This window comes from Rattus norvegicus, chromosome 1 (genome assembly GCF_021556685.1).
Source record: "Rattus norvegicus strain SHRSP/BbbUtx chromosome 1, alternate assembly SHRSP_T2T, whole genome shotgun sequence".
In the NCBI taxonomy this organism is placed as follows: Eukaryota; Metazoa; Chordata; class Mammalia; order Rodentia; family Muridae; genus Rattus; species Rattus norvegicus.
Window position 1 is genome coordinate 148,597,443 of NC_141534.1, and position 17,130 is coordinate 148,614,572.

Here is a 17,130-nt window from a genome sequence, read left to right on the forward strand (position 1 = left end):
TTGAAGTTATAATTTTGTATTGGTACAGAAATTGTTGATTGATACAGATTTAAGATTTTCATTGGTATAAATTTCTTATATTTATACAAAAAATTGAAATTAATAATGTTGCTCTTAGACAGGCATTGTGCCTATGCAACTCATTTAAGAATACAAGGTTAGACCTAGTCTTTCTAATAACTACAATTACAAACTGTTTAGGATGATTAAGTAATGCAAGTTAAGGGCCAGATAGTAAACTCATAGTTATATTAGATTCTGATTTAATTATATTAAAGTCCTTTCTACAACATTCAAATAGAAATAGCTAAGAGTGGTCGAAGTTTAACAATTGAGATATATTTTATATAGACAGATAAGTCTTCCAAAATATCAGAAATCCAAAGAACATGGCATTTAATATTAATTCATCATTAAGGATCACTTGACTAGAGACATATCTGCTCCTGAAAGTACCCCTTCTTTATACATCAAAACCTCCACATGGACATCCACTGGACAAAACTTACCCTATTCATCTACAGACAGAAAATACTGTCCAAGAAAGGGCACACAGTGCAGAACAGGCAACAGTTTCACTCTGCCAAGACAGAGTAAAGAAGTCCTTCATAGTTCCTGCTTCATTTCAAGGTCTGTCAGATAGGGAACTGCCCAAGTGGTCAGCTGTCTCTACAATTCGTTTAAGTTTTGGAAGCTATGCTTTTATGCTTCCTACATATTCAGATAATAATTTATTCTTGGATTTCTGACAGGGTTGAAGACATTATGGTCTCATAAACAAACTCAAGTTGTTTAACATTGAGGAAAATGATAAAGGATGGTTTCAGATGGTAACACAAGTTAAAGTCAGAACATAACTCAGGTATAAAATTGTAAACTCTTTAAACCAAGATAAACAGTAGAGTACTTTATCTAATTTACAAATACGGTAGACTGTATGTTAATCATATAATCGTACTTTGTGATTTACATAATTGCTATGGTTATGCTCCATTTATGTCTGAGAGAAGAACCTTTTAAAAAATTTGGACAGAAAGGGTGAGAAGTGGGGAGTTGGTTCTAATGCTTTGTGTTACTTTGACCCTCAAAGCCATACTTCAAGACCTGAGGGTCCTTGCCCACAGTTTGCTTCAGTTATTAATAAAGAATTGTCATATGGCCAATTGTTGGGCAGGGAGACAGTGGTGGGACTTTTAGATTGCATGGGCAAGGAACTGAGGAAGAGTGAAGGAGAGATTCTCCATATGGGGAAGCAAAAAGATGAAACTTAAGGGCTTGCCAACAGTAAGAATCCAGGAAAGAGACCCTAATGACCACTTCCTTCGTTGGGTCTGAGGTAGCTGAGATGAAATATAGATTTGAAAAGATGTTAACTCAGGAATCTTTGCTAGCCTCAGGGAGGTTTAAAAGTGCCCAGGCATTGAGCTAGTCAAGGCATATCAAAATTAGCGCTCTCTCTCTCTCTCTCTCTCTCTCTCTCTCTCTCTCTCTCTCTCTGTGTGTGTGTGTGTGCGTGTGTGTGTTTCATTCATGAATCTGGAGCTCTTAGGCAGGTACAGAACATGACTTACCTCCCAGGAGCCAAAATAGATTAAGTAATTTAACATGGCTTTGTCATGTTTCACATCTTGGCATCTCCGAGCCAACTTCAGCTACACATCTTCTTGTTCCAATGACCGGGATCCACACATGATCTTCTGGGTTTCTCCAAAGGACTTGGGTCACATCTCCACCTTTGCCCTTTGTAACATTCTAGGCTCTGATTGACTCCATTCCACTGCTGCTGCTGTTCTTAGTGGTCATCCCATAGCACTAGCATCTCCAATATGCTGAGGTCTTCTGCTGCAACTGAGCTTAACCAATAGCCTCTCATAGGCTCCTTTCTTTTATTTATTTTTTTCTCCATCTTTATTGAATTGGGTATTTCTTATTTACATTTCGATTGTCATTACATTTCCCGGTTTCCAGGCAAACATCCCCCTAACCCCTCCCCCTCCCCTTCCATATGGGTGTTCCCCTCCACATCCTCCTCCCATTACTGCCCTCCTCCCAACAATCCCACTCACTGGGGGTTCAGTCTTGGCAGGACCAAGGGCTTGCCCTTCCACTGGTGCCCTTACTAGGCTATTAATTGCTACCTATGAGGTCAGAGTCCAGGGTCAGTCCATGTATAGTCTTTGGGTAGTGACTTAGTCCCTGGAAGCTCTGGTTGGTTGGCATTGTTGTACATATGGGGTCTCAAGTCCATTCAAGCTCTTTCAGTCCTTTCTCTGAATCCTTCAGTGGGGGTCCCATTCTCAGTTCAGTGGTTTGCTGCTGGCATTTGCCTATGTATTTGCTGTATTCTGGCTGTGTCTCTCAGGAGAGATCTACATCTGGCTCCTGTCAGCCTGCACATCTCTGCTTCATTCATCTTGTCTAATTGGGTGGCTGTATATCTATGGGCCACCTGTGGGGCAGGCTCTGAATGGGTGTTCCTTCTGCCTCTGTTCTAAACTTTGCCTCCCTATTCCCTCCCAAGGATATTCTTGTTCTCCTTTTAAAGAAGGAGTAAAGCATTCACATTTTGGTCATCCTTCTTGAGTTTCATGTGTTCTGTGCATCTAGGGTAAATCAAGCATTTGGGCTAAAAGCCACTTATCAATGAATGCATACCATGTGTGTTTTTCTGTGATTGGGTTACCTCACTCAGGATGATATTTTCCAGTTCAATCCATTTGCCTATGAATTTCATAAAGTCATTGTTTTTGATAGTTGAGTAATATTCCATTGTGTAGATGTACCACATTTTCTGTATCCATTCCTCTGTTGAAGGGCATCTGGGTTCGTTCCAGCTTCTGGCTATTATAAATAAGGCTGCTATGAACATAGAGGAGCATGTGTCATTGTTATGTGTTGGAGCATCTTTTGGGTATATGCCCAAGAGAGGTATAGCTGGGTCCTCAGGTAGTGCAATGTCCAATTTTCTGAGGAACCTCCACACTGATTTCCAGAATGGTTGCACCAGTCTGCAATCCCACCAACAATGGGGGAGTGTTCCTCTTTCTCCACATCCTCGCCAGCATTTGCTGTCCCCAGAGTTTTTGATTTTAGCCATTCTGACTGGTGTGAGGTGGAATCTCAAGGTTGTTTTGATTTGCATTTCCCTTATGACTAAAGATGTTGAACATTTCTTTAGGTGTTTCTCAGCCATTCGGCATTCCTCAGCTGTGAATTCTTTTTTTTTTTTTTTTTTTTGGTTCTTTTTTTCGGAGCTGGGGACCGAACCCAGGGCCTTGCGCTTCCTAGGTAAGCGCTCTACCAGTGAGCTAAATCCCCAGCCCTCAGCTGTGAATTCTTTGTTTAGCTCTGAACCCCATTTTTTTATTACTTTTTTAAATTAACTTAAGTATTTCTTATTTACATTTTGAGTGTTATTCCCTTTCCTGGTTTCTGGGCCAACATTCCCCTAACCCCTCCCCTTTCTTATCGGTGTTCCCCTCCCCACCCTCCCCCCATTGCCGCCCTCCCCCCAACAATCTAGTTCACTGGGGGTTCAGTCTTAGCAGGACCCAGGGCTTCCGCTTCCACTGGTGCTCTTACTAGGATATTCACTGCTACCTATGAGGTCAGAGTCCAGGGTCAGTCCATGTATAGTCTTTAGGTAGTGGCTTAGTCCCTGGAAGCTCTGGTTGCTTGGCATTGTTGTTCATAAGGGGTCTCGAGCCCCTTCAAGCTCTTCCAGTTCTTTCTCTGATTCCTTCAACGGGGTGAACCCCATTTTTTAATAGGGTTATTTGTCTCCCTGCTGTCTAACTTCAGGAGTTCTTTGTATATTTTGGATATAAGCCCTCTATCAGTTGTAGGATTGGTAAAGATCTTTTCCCAATCTGTTGGCTGCTGTTTTGTCCTAACAACAGTGTCCTTTTGCCTTACAGAAGCTTTGCAGTTTTATGAGATCCCATTTGTCGATTCTTGATCTTAGAGCATAAGTCATTGGTGTTTTGTTCAGGAAATTTTTTCCAGTGCCTATGTGTTCGAGACTCTTCCTCACTTTTTCTTCTATTAGTTTGAGTGTATCTGGTTTGATGTGGAGGTCCTTGATCCACTTGGACTTAAGCTTTGTACAGGGTGATAAGAATGGATCGATCTGCATTCATCTACATGCTGACCTCCAGTTGAACCAGCACCATTTGCTGAAAATGTTATCTTTTTTCCATTGGATGGCTTTGGCTCCTTTGTCAAAAATCAAGTGACCATAGGTGTGTGGGTTCATTTCTGGGTCTTCAATTCTATTCCACTGATCTATCTGTCTGTCTCTGTACCAATACCATAAAGTTTTTATCACTATTGCTCTGTAATACTGCTTGAGTTCAGGGATAGTGATTCCCCAGGAAGTCGTTTTATTGTTGAGGATAGTTTTAGCTATCCTGGGTTTTTTGTTTATTCCAGATGAATTTGCAAATTATTCTGTCTAATGCTCTGAAGAATTGGATTGGTATTTTGATGGGGATTGCATTGAATCTATAGATCGCTTTTGGTAAAATGGTCATTTTTACTATATTAATCCTGCCAATCCATGAGCATGGGAGCTCTTTCCATCTTCTGAGGTCTTCTTCAATTTCTTTCTTCAGAGGCTTGAAGTTCTTATCATACAGATCTTTCACTTGCTTGGATAAAGTCACAGTGAGTTATTTTATAATATTTGGGACTACTATGAAGGGTGTCGTTTCCCTAATTTCTTTCTCGGCTTGTTTCTCTTTTGTGTAGAGGAAGGCTACTGATTTATTTGAGTTAATTTTATACCCAGCCACTTTGCTGAAGGTATTTCTCAGGTTTAGTAGTTCTCTGGTGGAACTTTTGGGATCACTTATATATACTATCATATCATCTGCAAATAGTGATATTTTGACTTCTTCTTTTCCAATCTGTATCCCTTTGATCTCCTTTTGTTGCCTGATTGCTCTGGATAGAACTTCGAGAACTATATTGAATAAGTAGGGAGAGAGTGGGCAGCCTTGTCTACCCTGATTTTAGTGGGATTGCTTCAAGTTTCTCTCCATTTAGTTTAATGTTAGCAACTGGTTTGCTGTATATGGCTTTTACTATGTTTAGGTATGAGCCTTGAATTCCTATTGTTTCCAGGACTTTTATCATGAAGGAGTGGTGAATTTTGTCAAATGCTTTCCCAGCATCTAATTAAATGATCATGTCGTTTTTATCTTTCAGTTTGTTTATATAGTGGATTACATTGATGGTTTTCCATATATTAAACCATACCTTCATCCCTGGGATGAAGCCTACTTGATCATGATGGATGATGGTTTTGATGTGCTTGGATTCCGTTTGCAAGAATTTTATTGAGTATTTTTGTATCGATATTCATAAGGGAAATTGGTCTGAAGTTCTCTTTTTTTGTTGGGTCTTTGTGTGATTTAAGTATAAGAGTAATTGGGGCTTCAGTAGTGCTCCATCTGTTTCAATTTTGTGGAATAATTTGGATAGTATTGGTATGAGGTCTTCTATGAAGGTCTGATAGAATTCTGCACTGAACCCCTCTGGACCTGGGCTCTTTTTAGTTGGGAGACTTTTCATGACTGCTTCTATTTCTTTAGGAGTTATGGGGTTGTTTAAATGGTTTATCTGTTCCTGATTTAACTTTGGTACATTGTATCTATCTAGGAAATTGTCCATTTCCTGCAGATTTTCAAGTTTTGTTGAATATAGGCTTTTGTAGTAGAATCTGATGATTTTTTAAATTTCCTCTGATTCTGTAGTTATGTCTCTCTTTGCATTTCTGATTTTGTTAAGTTGGACAAACTCTCTGTGTCCTTTGGTTAGTCCGGCTAAGGTTTTATCTATCTTGTTGATTTTCTCAAAAAACCAGCGTTTGGTTTTGTTGATTCTTTGTATAGTCCTTTTTGTTTCTACTTGGTTGATTTCAGCTGAGTTTGATTATTTCCTGCCTTCTACTCCTCCTGGGTGTATTTGCTTCTTTTTGTTCTAGAGCTTTTATGTGTGCTGTCACGCTGCTGATATATGCTCTCTCCTGTTTCTTTCTGCAGGCACTCAGTGCTATGAGTTTTCCTCTTAGCACAGCTTTCATTGTGTCCCATAAGTTTGGGTATGTTGTATCTTCATTTTCATCAAATTCTAAGAAGTCTTTAATTTCTTTCTTTGTTCCTTTCTTGACCAGGTTATCATTGAATAGAGCATTGTTCAATTTCCATGTATATGTGGACGTTCTTCCCTTATTGTTGTTGAAGACCAGCTTTAGCCCGTGGTGGTCTGATAGAACGCATGGGATTATTTCTGTCTTTCTGTATCTATTGAGGCCTATTTTATGATCAATTATATGGTCAATTTTGGAGAAAGTACCATAGTTTTAGAATAGAATGTTGTATAAATATCTGTTAAGTCCATTTGGTTCATGACTTCTCTTAGTCTGTCTATGTCTCTGTTTAATTTCTGTTTCCATGATCTGTCCATTGATGAGAGTGGGGTGTTGAAATCTCCTACTATTATTGTGTGAGGTGCAATGTGTGCTTTGAGCTTTAGTAAGGTTTTTTTTATGTATGTAAGTGCCCTTGTATTTGGAGCATAGATATTTAGGGTTGAGAGTTGATCTTGGTGGATTTTTTCCTTTGATGAATATGAAGTGTCCTTCCTTATCTTTGTTGATGACTTTTGGTTGAAAATCGATTTTATTCGATATTAGAATGGCTACTCCAGCTTGCTTCTTCAGACCATTTGCTTGGAAAGTTGTTTTCCAGCCTTTCACTATGAGGTACTGTCTGTCTTTGTCTCTGAGGTGTGTTTCCTGTAGGCAGCAGAATGCAGAGTCCTCATTGCATATCCAGTTTATTAATCTATGTCTTTTTATTGGGGAATTGAGTCCATTGATGTTGAGACACATTAAGGAATAGTGATTGTTTCTTCCTGTTTTATTCGTATTTGGATGTGAGATTATGTTTGTGTTCTTTTCTTCTCTTTGTTTTGTTGCCAAGACAATTAGTTTCTTGCTTTTTCTATGGTGTAGCTTGCCTCCTTATGTTGGGCTTTACCATTTATTATCCTTTGTAGGGCTAGATTTGTAGAAAGATATTGTGTAAATTTGGTTTTGTCATGGATTATCTTGGTTTCTCCATCTATGTTAATTGAGTTTTGCTGGATCCAGTATCCTGAGCTGGCATTTGTGTTCTCTTAGGGTCTGTATGACATCTGTCCAGGATCTTCTGGCTTTCATAGTCTCTGGTGAGAAGTCTGGTGCAATTCTGATAGGCCTGCCTTTATATGTTACTTGACTTTTTTCCCTTAGTGCTTTTAATATTCTTTCTTTGTTTTGTGCATTTGGTGTTTTGACTATTATGTGACAGGAGGAGTTTCTTTTCTGGTCAAATCTATTTGGAGTTCTGTAGGCTTCTTGTATGTTTATGGGCATCTCTTTCTTTAGGTTAAGGAAGTTTTCTTCTATGATTTTGTTCAAGATATTTACTGGTCCTTTGAGCTGGGAGTCTTCACTCTATTCTATACCTATTATCCTGAGGTGTGATCTTCTCATTGTGTCCTGGATTTCCTGTATGTTTTGGGCCAGTAGCCTTTTCCATTTTCCATTATCTTTAGCAGTTGTGTCGATAATTCTATGGAATCTTCTGCTCCTGAGATTCTCTCTTCTATCTCTTGTATTCTGTTGGTGATGCTTGTATTTATGGCTCCTTGTCTCTTCCTTTGGTTTTCTATATCCAGGGTTGTCTCCCTTTGTGCTTTCTTTATTGCTTCTGTTTCCATTTTTAATTCCTTCACCTGTTTGATTGTGTTTTCCTGTAATTCTTTCAGGGATTTTTGTGATTCCTCTCTATAGGCTTCTACTTGTTTATTTATGTTTTCCTGCATTTCTTTAAGGGAGTTCTTTATGTCTTTTTTGAAGTGCTCCATCATCATGATCAAATGTGGTTTAAAATCTAGATCTTGCTTTTCTGGTGTGTTTTGGATATTCAGTGTTTGCTTTGGTGGGAGAATTGGGCTTGGATGATGCCATGTAGTCTTGGTTTCTGTTGCTTGGGTTCCTGCGCTTGCCTCTTGCAATCAGGTTGTCTCTGGTGTTACCTTGTTTTGCTATTTCTGACAGTGGCTAGACCGTCCTATAGGCCTGTGTGTCAGGAATGCTGTAGACCTGTTTTCCTGTTTTCTTTCATCCAGTACTGGGAACAGAGTGTTCTGCTTTCAGGGTGTAGTCTTTCCTGTCTACTGGTCTTCAGCTATTCCTGTGGATGTGTGTCCTGAGTCCACCTGGCAGATCACTTGGAGCAGAAAAGTTGGTCTTACCTCTGGTCCCAGACTTGAAGCTGCTCCTTGGGGGCTGCATTTCAGCTCTCTGTGAGGGCAGCAATCAGAAGTGCCTGCCCCGCCTTTTCTCTGGTCCCTGTGCACAGGGGTCCCAGATGGCACTAGGCTTTTCCTCTAGAGTCAGAAATGTGGGCAGAGTGTAGTCTCTTCTGGCTTCCCAGGAGTGTCTGCCCCTCTGAAGGTTTAGCTCTCCCTCCCATGGGATTTGGGTACAGGGAGCTGTACCCTTCAGATCTGGGTGGTGTCTGGACTGCAGGGGACCTGCAGCTTGAGTATCCCTATCTTCCTGTTCCCAGAGGCCCTATACAGTTTCTTCTTGGGCCAGGGATGTGGGCAAGGGTGGGCAGTACTGGCGGTCTCTCCTGCCCTGCAGTCTCAGAAGTGCCCACCTGTCTAGGCGATGAGCTCTCTCCCCCGAAGGGTTTGGGAGCAGGGAGCTGTGGGCTGGGATCAGCGAAGTTCACGCTCCAGCTAGAAAGCGGAAGTGTCCGGTCCCAGAGGAATTTTTGCCTCTGTGTGTCCTGAGTCCACCAGGCAGGTCACTTGGGGCAGAAAAGTTGGTCTTATCTCTGGTCCCAGGCCTGAAGTCGCTCCTCGGGGGCTGTGTTTCAGCTCTCTGTGAGGGCAGCAACCAGAAGTGCCTGCCCCGCCTTTTCTCTGGTCCCTGTGCACAGGGGTCCCAGATGGCATTTTCCTCTAGAGTCAGAAATGTGGGCAGAGTGTAGTCTCTTCTGGTTTCCCAGACATGTCTGCCCCTCTGAAGGTTTAGCTCTCCCTCCCTGCTCTTTTCATGATGTCGAATCTCAACTTCTTTTCATGACTCATTCAGTCCTGGTCCATCAATTGCAACTGAGGCTGCACCTTCACCAGTGTCCTTCCCTGGCCTCTTATAGCGCTAACCCTTGGCCAATCCTCTCCATGATGCCTTCATACCTTCAAAACTAGTACCACTTGGGTGATTCTTATATATTACCAAGTCCAGTTGCAGTGCAAGGTACTACCTTGGCTATTTCTGGAGCACAGCTTCTTTGTGCTCTCATAAAACATTTCTCAGAAGATTTTACCTTAGTGATGCTGGTCTCCTTTTAATCATGGCTAATTTCTAAGCTCCGGCTAACCAGCATCAATTGCCTCAGTAGTCCTTTCTATTCTTGACTCTAAAGCCAGAGCCATGTGACTAAAGGTGCTGAGTTCTGCTGCTTGCTGGGACTGGAACGTGAACTACCTTATTCTATTACCAGATTTCTGTCTTCTAACTCCTTCACTGACTAACCTTGGCTGTTCTGGAAGTTGCTCTATAGATTGACCTTGAACTCAGAGATATGCATGGCTCTATCTCCTGGGATTATTGGTGTGTACACCTGGCCTTTAGCTTTTCTTCCCCTAGAACTTGCTCTGTCACAATCTGGCCTTGAATTCAGAGATTGACTTGGCTTTGTCTCAGGGGATTAAAAGTGTATACCACCATGAATGCGCCTAAACTTTTCATAGCCACAGTTCAAGATCTAGATCAAAAGCCTGTGACTTCCAGTCTTAAGATCTGGATCATAAATGTTCTCTCTATTTCTGAATTATAGTACATTCTAGATTAAAAGTCCAAACTCTTCCTTGTTTAACTGCAAACACAAACAATAAGCTTAGCTGGGTGGGGTCCTGCCCTGAGATCACCCCTCCCTTAATCTCTGTCTCCTTGAACATAGAATTCAGCTCCATTTTTTTTTTGAGACTTCCTTTGTCAATGCAATTAATATAAATATCTTTACCTTAGCCTCAGGTAGACTCTTCAGACAAGGGCAAAAAGCATCCACATTGTTTACCAGAACATCACAGAAACAGTCTCTCAGCCACATTTAAATTTATTCTCCTCTGAAGAGGAAGTTTCCATAGTTCAAATCACCCTCAGCAACAGAGTCTTCCATATTCCTACTAGGGCAGCCTGTTAAGCCCCACTTAAAGCATTCCTCTGTTTTCCAAATCCAAATCCAAAGTCCCTGGTACCAACTTCTCTCACACTAACAAGGCCACACCTCCTAATACTGCCACTCCCTGGGCCAAGCATGTACAAACCATCACAAGGGACAGATGGGTTGTTTCCAGTTTCTGCAATGAATGTAGTAGAGCTTGTGTCCTTGTGGTATGATGGAACATCTTGGTTATATGCCTAGGAATGGTATAGCTTGGTCTTCAGGTAGAACTATTTCCAATTTTCTGAGGATCCGCCATATTGTTTTCCAAAGTGGTCTTAACCAGCTTACAATCCCAATAGCAATGGAGGAATGTTCTTTTTTCCCCATATCCTTGCCAGCATCTGCTGTCACCTGAGTTTTTGATCTTACCATCCTGATCATCCAGGGTAATTTTCATTTGCAGTTCCCTGATGATTAAGGATGTTGAACATTTCTTTGTTTCTTGGCCATTTGAGATTCCTTTGTTGAGAATTCTGTTTAACTCTACCCCATTTTTTAAAAATTGGGTTATTTGGGTTTTTGGGGTCTAACTTCTTGAGTTCTTTATATATTTTAGATATTAGCTCTCTATTGGATGTAGGGTTAGTAAAGATCTTTTCCCAATCTGTGGGTTGCCATTTCGTCCTATTGACAGTATCCTTCCTTTGCCTTACAGAAGCTTTGTAGTTTTATGAGGTCTCACTTGTCAATTGTTGATCTTAAGTCTTGAGTCTGAGCCACTGATGTTCTGTTCAGTTAATTTTCCTCTGTGCCAATGCATTTGAGGCTATGTCCTACTTTGTCTCTTATTAAATTCAGTGTAACTCATTTCCTGTTGAGGTTCTTGATCCACTTGGACTTGAGCTTTGTACAAGGTGATAAATATGGATCAATTTGCATTCTACTATATGCAGACAGCCAGTTAGACCAGTGCCATTTGTTGAAGATGTTTTCTTTTTTCCCACTGTATGGTTTTGGCTTTCTTGTCAAAGATCAAATGTCCATAGGTGTGTGGGTTTATTTCTAGTGAAAGACCCCAGCTTAGCAGCAGTAACGCCATTTTGCAAGGCTATATTTAAGATGACTGGTTCAGAGAAAGGTTAGAACACTGAGTACACAGCGGCTGCCAAACAAGATGTGTTTGGTTGAAGGCCTGGCAACAGGAGGACTGCCGTTGAGCACCTGACAATGAGAAAAGCCCCGGGAGAGGTCCCACACCCTGGTGGGGGGCCGAGTCAGTCGTTATGTTCCAAGAAGGTAGCTAAGAAACTTGCCCCCGGGCTGAACCCTTGGGGGGCCGAGTCAGCCGTTATGTTTCAGGAAGGTAGCTAGGAAACTTGCCCCCGGGCTAAACCCTTGCCATATTAGAATCCACCAATTATATCCCTGTAACCATGCATCTGCTTCTGTATGCTTGCTTCTCCTCCCCAAAATCCTATAAAAGCCCATCCTTGGTTCCGTGGGGCGCGCCAGTCCCCCGAGTGACTGAAGCGCCCACAGGTGCCTGTGCCTGTGTATCCCGACAATAAACCAAATCCTCTTGCTGATTGCATCCTGTGGTGTCTCGGTCTGGTCTTTGGAGTTAGAGGGTCTCCATCCCGAGGGAAAGTTCTCCCTGAGAGCTTTTCATTTGGTGCGTTGGCCGGGAAAGGAGATCCTCCACCCAGGGACCACCGACCACCCACTGGGAGGTAAGCCGGCCGGCATCTGTCTGTCTGTCTGATTTTGTCTCGTTCTGCCTTATTCTGTCTGTTCTGTGAGCGCTCAACCGGGTCTGTTCTGTGAGCGCTCAGCCAGGTCTGTTCTGTGAGCGCTCAGCCAGGTTGTTTGGAATTTGGGCGGGACGAAGAAGGAGCTGACGAGCTCGGACTTCTCGACCCGCAGCCCTGGAAGACGTTCCAAGGGTGTTGGGGCCCGACTTTTCGGGGCCCAATCTGGGAGAGGAGAAAGATCCGGACTAACGGCACCTCTGTCTGTATTTTTGGCTTTCAGAGGGCCCCGGACCTTTGCCACCTCCATCTGACTTTTTGCTTTCAGTTTGGTACCAAAGCCGTACAGCACGCCTGTCTGTTGTTTGTTTGACTGTTGGTGTTGTTTGTTTTCTCTGTGTTCTAATCTTCCTTAGAACTAACATGGGACAGTCCCTAACAATGCCCCTAAGTCTCACTCTTGATCATTAGAAAGACGTCCACGACCGGGCACACAACCAGTCCGTCGAGGTTAAAAAAGGAAAATGACAGACTCTCTGCACATCCGAGTGGCCCACTTTCGGAGCGAGATGGCCAGTGAATGGCACATTTAATAAGATCATTATTTTACAGGTTAAAGATCGGGTCGTCCACGGACATCCTGACCAGGTTTCTTATATTATCACTTGAGAGAGTCTCGCCTTAAACCCCCCCCCCGGGCGGAACCCTTCGTTGACCCGAATTGGCCTCCCCTCAACCCCCAGCCTGTCCCCTCGGCCCCGCCCGGTCCGCCGGCCACATCTTCCTCTCTCTACCTTTGTGAAATCAGAGCCGTCTTAAGAAACCTGTCCTCCCGGCAGACCCAAACTCCCCTCTCATAGATCTTCTCTCTGACAGGCCCGGCTAAAACGGAGGAGGCAGAGCCGCCGGCCAGATCAGTTGCCGGGCCACAGTCTGATAAGGGTTTCTCCCCTGTCGCAGGGAGATTGCGCAATAAGCACGAGGTGGTACCAGATACAACCTCCCAGGCTTTCCCACTTAGACAGAGAACCCGTGGCCAGACCCAATACTGGCCGTTTTCAGCAGCTGACATTTACAATTAGAAACAACACAACCCTTCTTTCTCCAAAGATCCAATGGCACTCACCGACCTAATAGAATCTGTTTTACTTACCCACCAGCCTACTTGGGATGACTGCCAACAGCTCTTACAGGCCCTCTTAACCTCAGAAAAAAAAAAAACAAGGAGTGTTCCTAGAGGCCAGAAAGCATGTTCTGGGAGATGATGGGCGTCCCACCCAGCTGCCTGAGGACCAAACTGGGATTTTAATACAGCTGAAGGTAAGGGACACCTACGCCTTTATCGCCAGTTGCTTCTAGCGGGTCTCCAAGGGGCTATACGACGCCCTACTAATTTGGCTCAGGTAAAACAGGTATTACAGGAAGCAGGGAAAACTCCCTCCGCCTTTCTAGAGAGACTTAAGGAGGCCTACCGTATGTACACTCCCTATGACCCAGATGACCCAGGACAAATGACGAGTGTCTCTATGTCCTTCATCTGGCAGGCTGCTCCAGATATCAGGACTAAGTTACAGAGGTTAGAAAATTTGCAGGGCTATACATTACAGGATTTACTTAAAGAAGCTAAAAAGATTTTTAATAAAAAAGAGATAAAAAAAAAAACAAAAAATTGAGTCAAATCTTGGCCGCCGTAGTTCAGGGCCAAAAAAAGGAAGGGAGATGGGGGGAGCTCGAAAGGGGCTAAAGCTAGATAAAGATCAATGTGCCTATTACAAAGAGAAAGGGCACTGGGCCAGAGAGTGCCCCAAGAAGCCTGGCGGACCCCGAAAGCCTCGACCACGAACCTCCCTCTTGGCTCTAGATAAAGATTAGGGAGGTCAGGGCCAGGAGCCCCCCGTGAGCCCAGGGTAACGCTTAAAGTTGGGGGGGCAGCCGGTTGCTTTCCTGATAGACACAGGAGCCCAACATTCAGTCCTCACTCAAGCTTCAGGACAACTCAGCGACCGGACGGCCTGGGTACAAGGAGCTACTGGTGAGAAACAATACCGATGGACTACGGACCGCCGGGTTCAGCTGGCTACTGGTAAGGTGACCCATTCCTTCTTACATGTTCCGGACTGCCTGTACCCTCTGCTGGGCCATGACCTGCTCACCAAACTAAAAGCACAAATTCATTTTGAGAAAAGAGGGGCCCAAATAACTGGCCCCCACAAAACTCCCCTTCAATTTCTATGAATATAGACTATATGAACTGGGACAGGACAAGCCACAATCCCTAGAAATAGACACTTGGGTCACGAATTTTCCACTGGCTTGGGCAGAGACTGGTGGGTTGGGGTTGGCGCTCCAACAGCCCCCCTTAATTATACAGTTAAAGGCCATTACAACTCCAGTCTCCATAAAACAATACAGCCTGTCACATAAAGCTTATCAAGGTATAAGGCCTCACATTACGAGGCTTCTAGATCAAGACATCCTAATCTCCTGCCGGTCGCCTTAAAATACGCCTCTTCTGCCTGTTAAGAAACCCGACACTGGAGATTATAGGCCAATACAAGACTTGAGAGAGGTCAACAAGAGGATAAAAGATATTCATCCGACTGTTCCAAACCCTTACAATTTGCTCAGTAACTGTTCATCGATGAGAAACAGGGGTATGCTAAAGGGGTCCTAACACAAAGGTTGGGACCCTAAAAACGCCCTGTGGCCTACCTGTCTAAGAAATTGGACCCTGTGGCCTCCGGCTGGCCACCGTGCCTAAGGATGGTGGCTGCTATTGCTGTCCTGATCAAGGATGCTGAAAAATTGACTTTGGGACAGCCACTCACCATCCTAACACCCCACGCAGTGGAGGCCTTGGTAAAACAGCCCCCAGACCGCTGGCTCTCTAATTCCCACATGACCCACTACCAAGCCTTGTTACTGGATGCAGAACGGGTTCAGTTTGGGCCCGTAGTTGCCCTCAATCCTGCCACCTTGCTTCCCCTACCAGAGGAGACAGAACAACATGACTGCCTACAAATCCTCACAGAAGTACATAGAACCAGGCCGGACCTATCGGACCAGCCTCTTCAGAATGCTGACCACACATGGTACACAGATGACAACAGCTTCTTGGCAGAGGGAGAGCGAAAGGCTGGAGCTGCGGTCACTACGGAGGACAAAGTAATTTGGACAAAAGCCCTGCCTGCTAGTACCTCCACACAACGGGCTGAACTCATCGCCTTGACTCAGGCGCTCAAGATGACAAAAGGTAAGAGGCTAAATGTATATACAGACAGCCACTATGCCTTTGCCACGGCACACATCCACAGGGAGATCTACCGGAGGCGGGGGCTGCTCACATCTGAGGGTAAAGATATTAAAAATAAGGCTGAAATTCTGGCCCTCTTAAAAGCCCTATTCTTGCCCAAAAGACTGAGTATTATGTATTGTCCAGGACACCAGAAAGGGCACAACCCAGAGGCACGAAAAAACCGGCTGGCCGATGCCACGGCGCGAGAAGTGGCCATGAGCAAACAAATCTTACCCTTAAATAGCCCAGACCAACCCACGCCCCCACCAGTGGGACAAACCAGTTGGGTTTATGCCCATGAGGACATAGAGCTCCTAAAAAAATGGGGGCCATCTACCACCCTCAACTAAAACAGTGGGTCTACAAAGGACTTTTGAATTGATCTCCTTTTTACATAAGAAGATAAAAACCTTACTAGATCGAGAAGAGATAAATCTGTGTTTTTTAAATCGGGACAAAGCGATACAAAAGGTGACTGAGAGTTACAAAGTGTGCGCTCAGGTTAACCCGGGAAGGACCAAGATTAGACAAGGAGTTCGTCCTAGGGGACACCGTCCCGACATCCATTGGGAAATTGATTTTACTAAAATTAAACCAGGTATATATAGATACAAGTATCTCCTAGTGTTTGTAGACACCTTCTCAGGATGTGTCGAAGCCTTCCCCACAAAACACGAGACTACAAAAATGGTCACCAAAAAGCTCCTCGAGGAAATCTTTCCCAGGTATGACATGCCTCAAGCGTTGGGGTCGGACAACGGGCCCGCTTTCGTCTCCCAAGTAAGTCAGTTGGTGGCCAAATTGCTGGGGATTGATTAAAAATTACATTGTGCCTATAGACCCCAGAGTTCAGGTCAGGTAAAACACATGAATAGAACAATTAAGGAGACTTTATCCAAACTTACGCTTACAACTGGCTCAAAGGATTGGGTGGCCCTCCTTCCCCTAGTTCTATATCGGGCCCGGAATACCCCGGGCCCCCATGGTCTAACTCCTTTTAAAATAATATATGGAGCACCACCCCCATTTGTCCATTTCTTTGATTCAAACATTGCTGATTTTGCTGACAGCCCTTCTCTGAGGGCCCATTTACAGGCCCTACAGATTGTACAGAGAGACGTCTGGAGACCTTTGGCCGCTGCTTACCAGGACAAGCTTGAACATCCGGTGGTGCCACACCCGTTCCAGATTGGAGACACCGTGTGGGTGCACAGACACCAGACCAAGAATCTCGAGCCACGGTAAAAAGGACCCTACACCGTCCTCCTGACTACCCCGACCGCCCTAAAGGTAGACGGAGTCTCGGCTTAGATCCACACACCACACGTCAAGGCAGTCCGGTCTGAGGAATTGACTAATCACAACACTACACCCCAGACATGGAGAGTTCAGCACATTCCAAACCCCTTAAAGTTAAAACTCCTACGTGGCTCCTCCTAGTCCTTTTGTGGCCTAGAGTCAGTGGGGGAATAAGCCCCCACCAGACAGAAATTTCTTGACCAAGTCGAGTGAAAGATTTCACTCAAAGTTAACAAAAAAAATGGGGGAATGAAAGACCCCAGCTTAGCAGCAGTAACGCCATTTTGCAAGGCTATATTTAAGATGACTGGTTCAGAGAAAGGTTAGAACACTGAGTACACAGCGGCTGCCAAACAAGATGTGTTTGGTTGAAGGCCTGGCAACAGGAGGACTGCCGTTGAGCACCTGACAATGAGAAAAGCCCCGGGAGAGGTCCCACACCCTGGTGGGGGGCCGAGTCAGTCGTTATGTTCCAAGAAGGTAGCTAAGAAACTTGCCCCCGGGCTGAACCCTTGGGGGGCCGAGTCAGCCGTTATGTTTCAGGAAGGTAGCTAGG

The 17,130-nt window shown here is 44.1% G+C and overlaps 1 long non-coding RNA gene across 1 annotated transcript; it reads left to right on the forward strand.

Moving 5' to 3' along the window:
* The first annotated feature begins 11,302 nt into the window (after positions 1-11,302).
* On the forward strand, positions 11,303-16,750 carry LOC148007741 (uncharacterized). Its single transcript, XR_015651844.1, has 3 exons — positions 11,303-11,962; positions 13,141-13,300; positions 16,346-16,750. It is a non-coding gene; the product is annotated as an uncharacterized LOC148007741 (long non-coding RNA).
* The last annotated feature ends 380 nt before the right edge of the window (positions 16,751-17,130 follow it).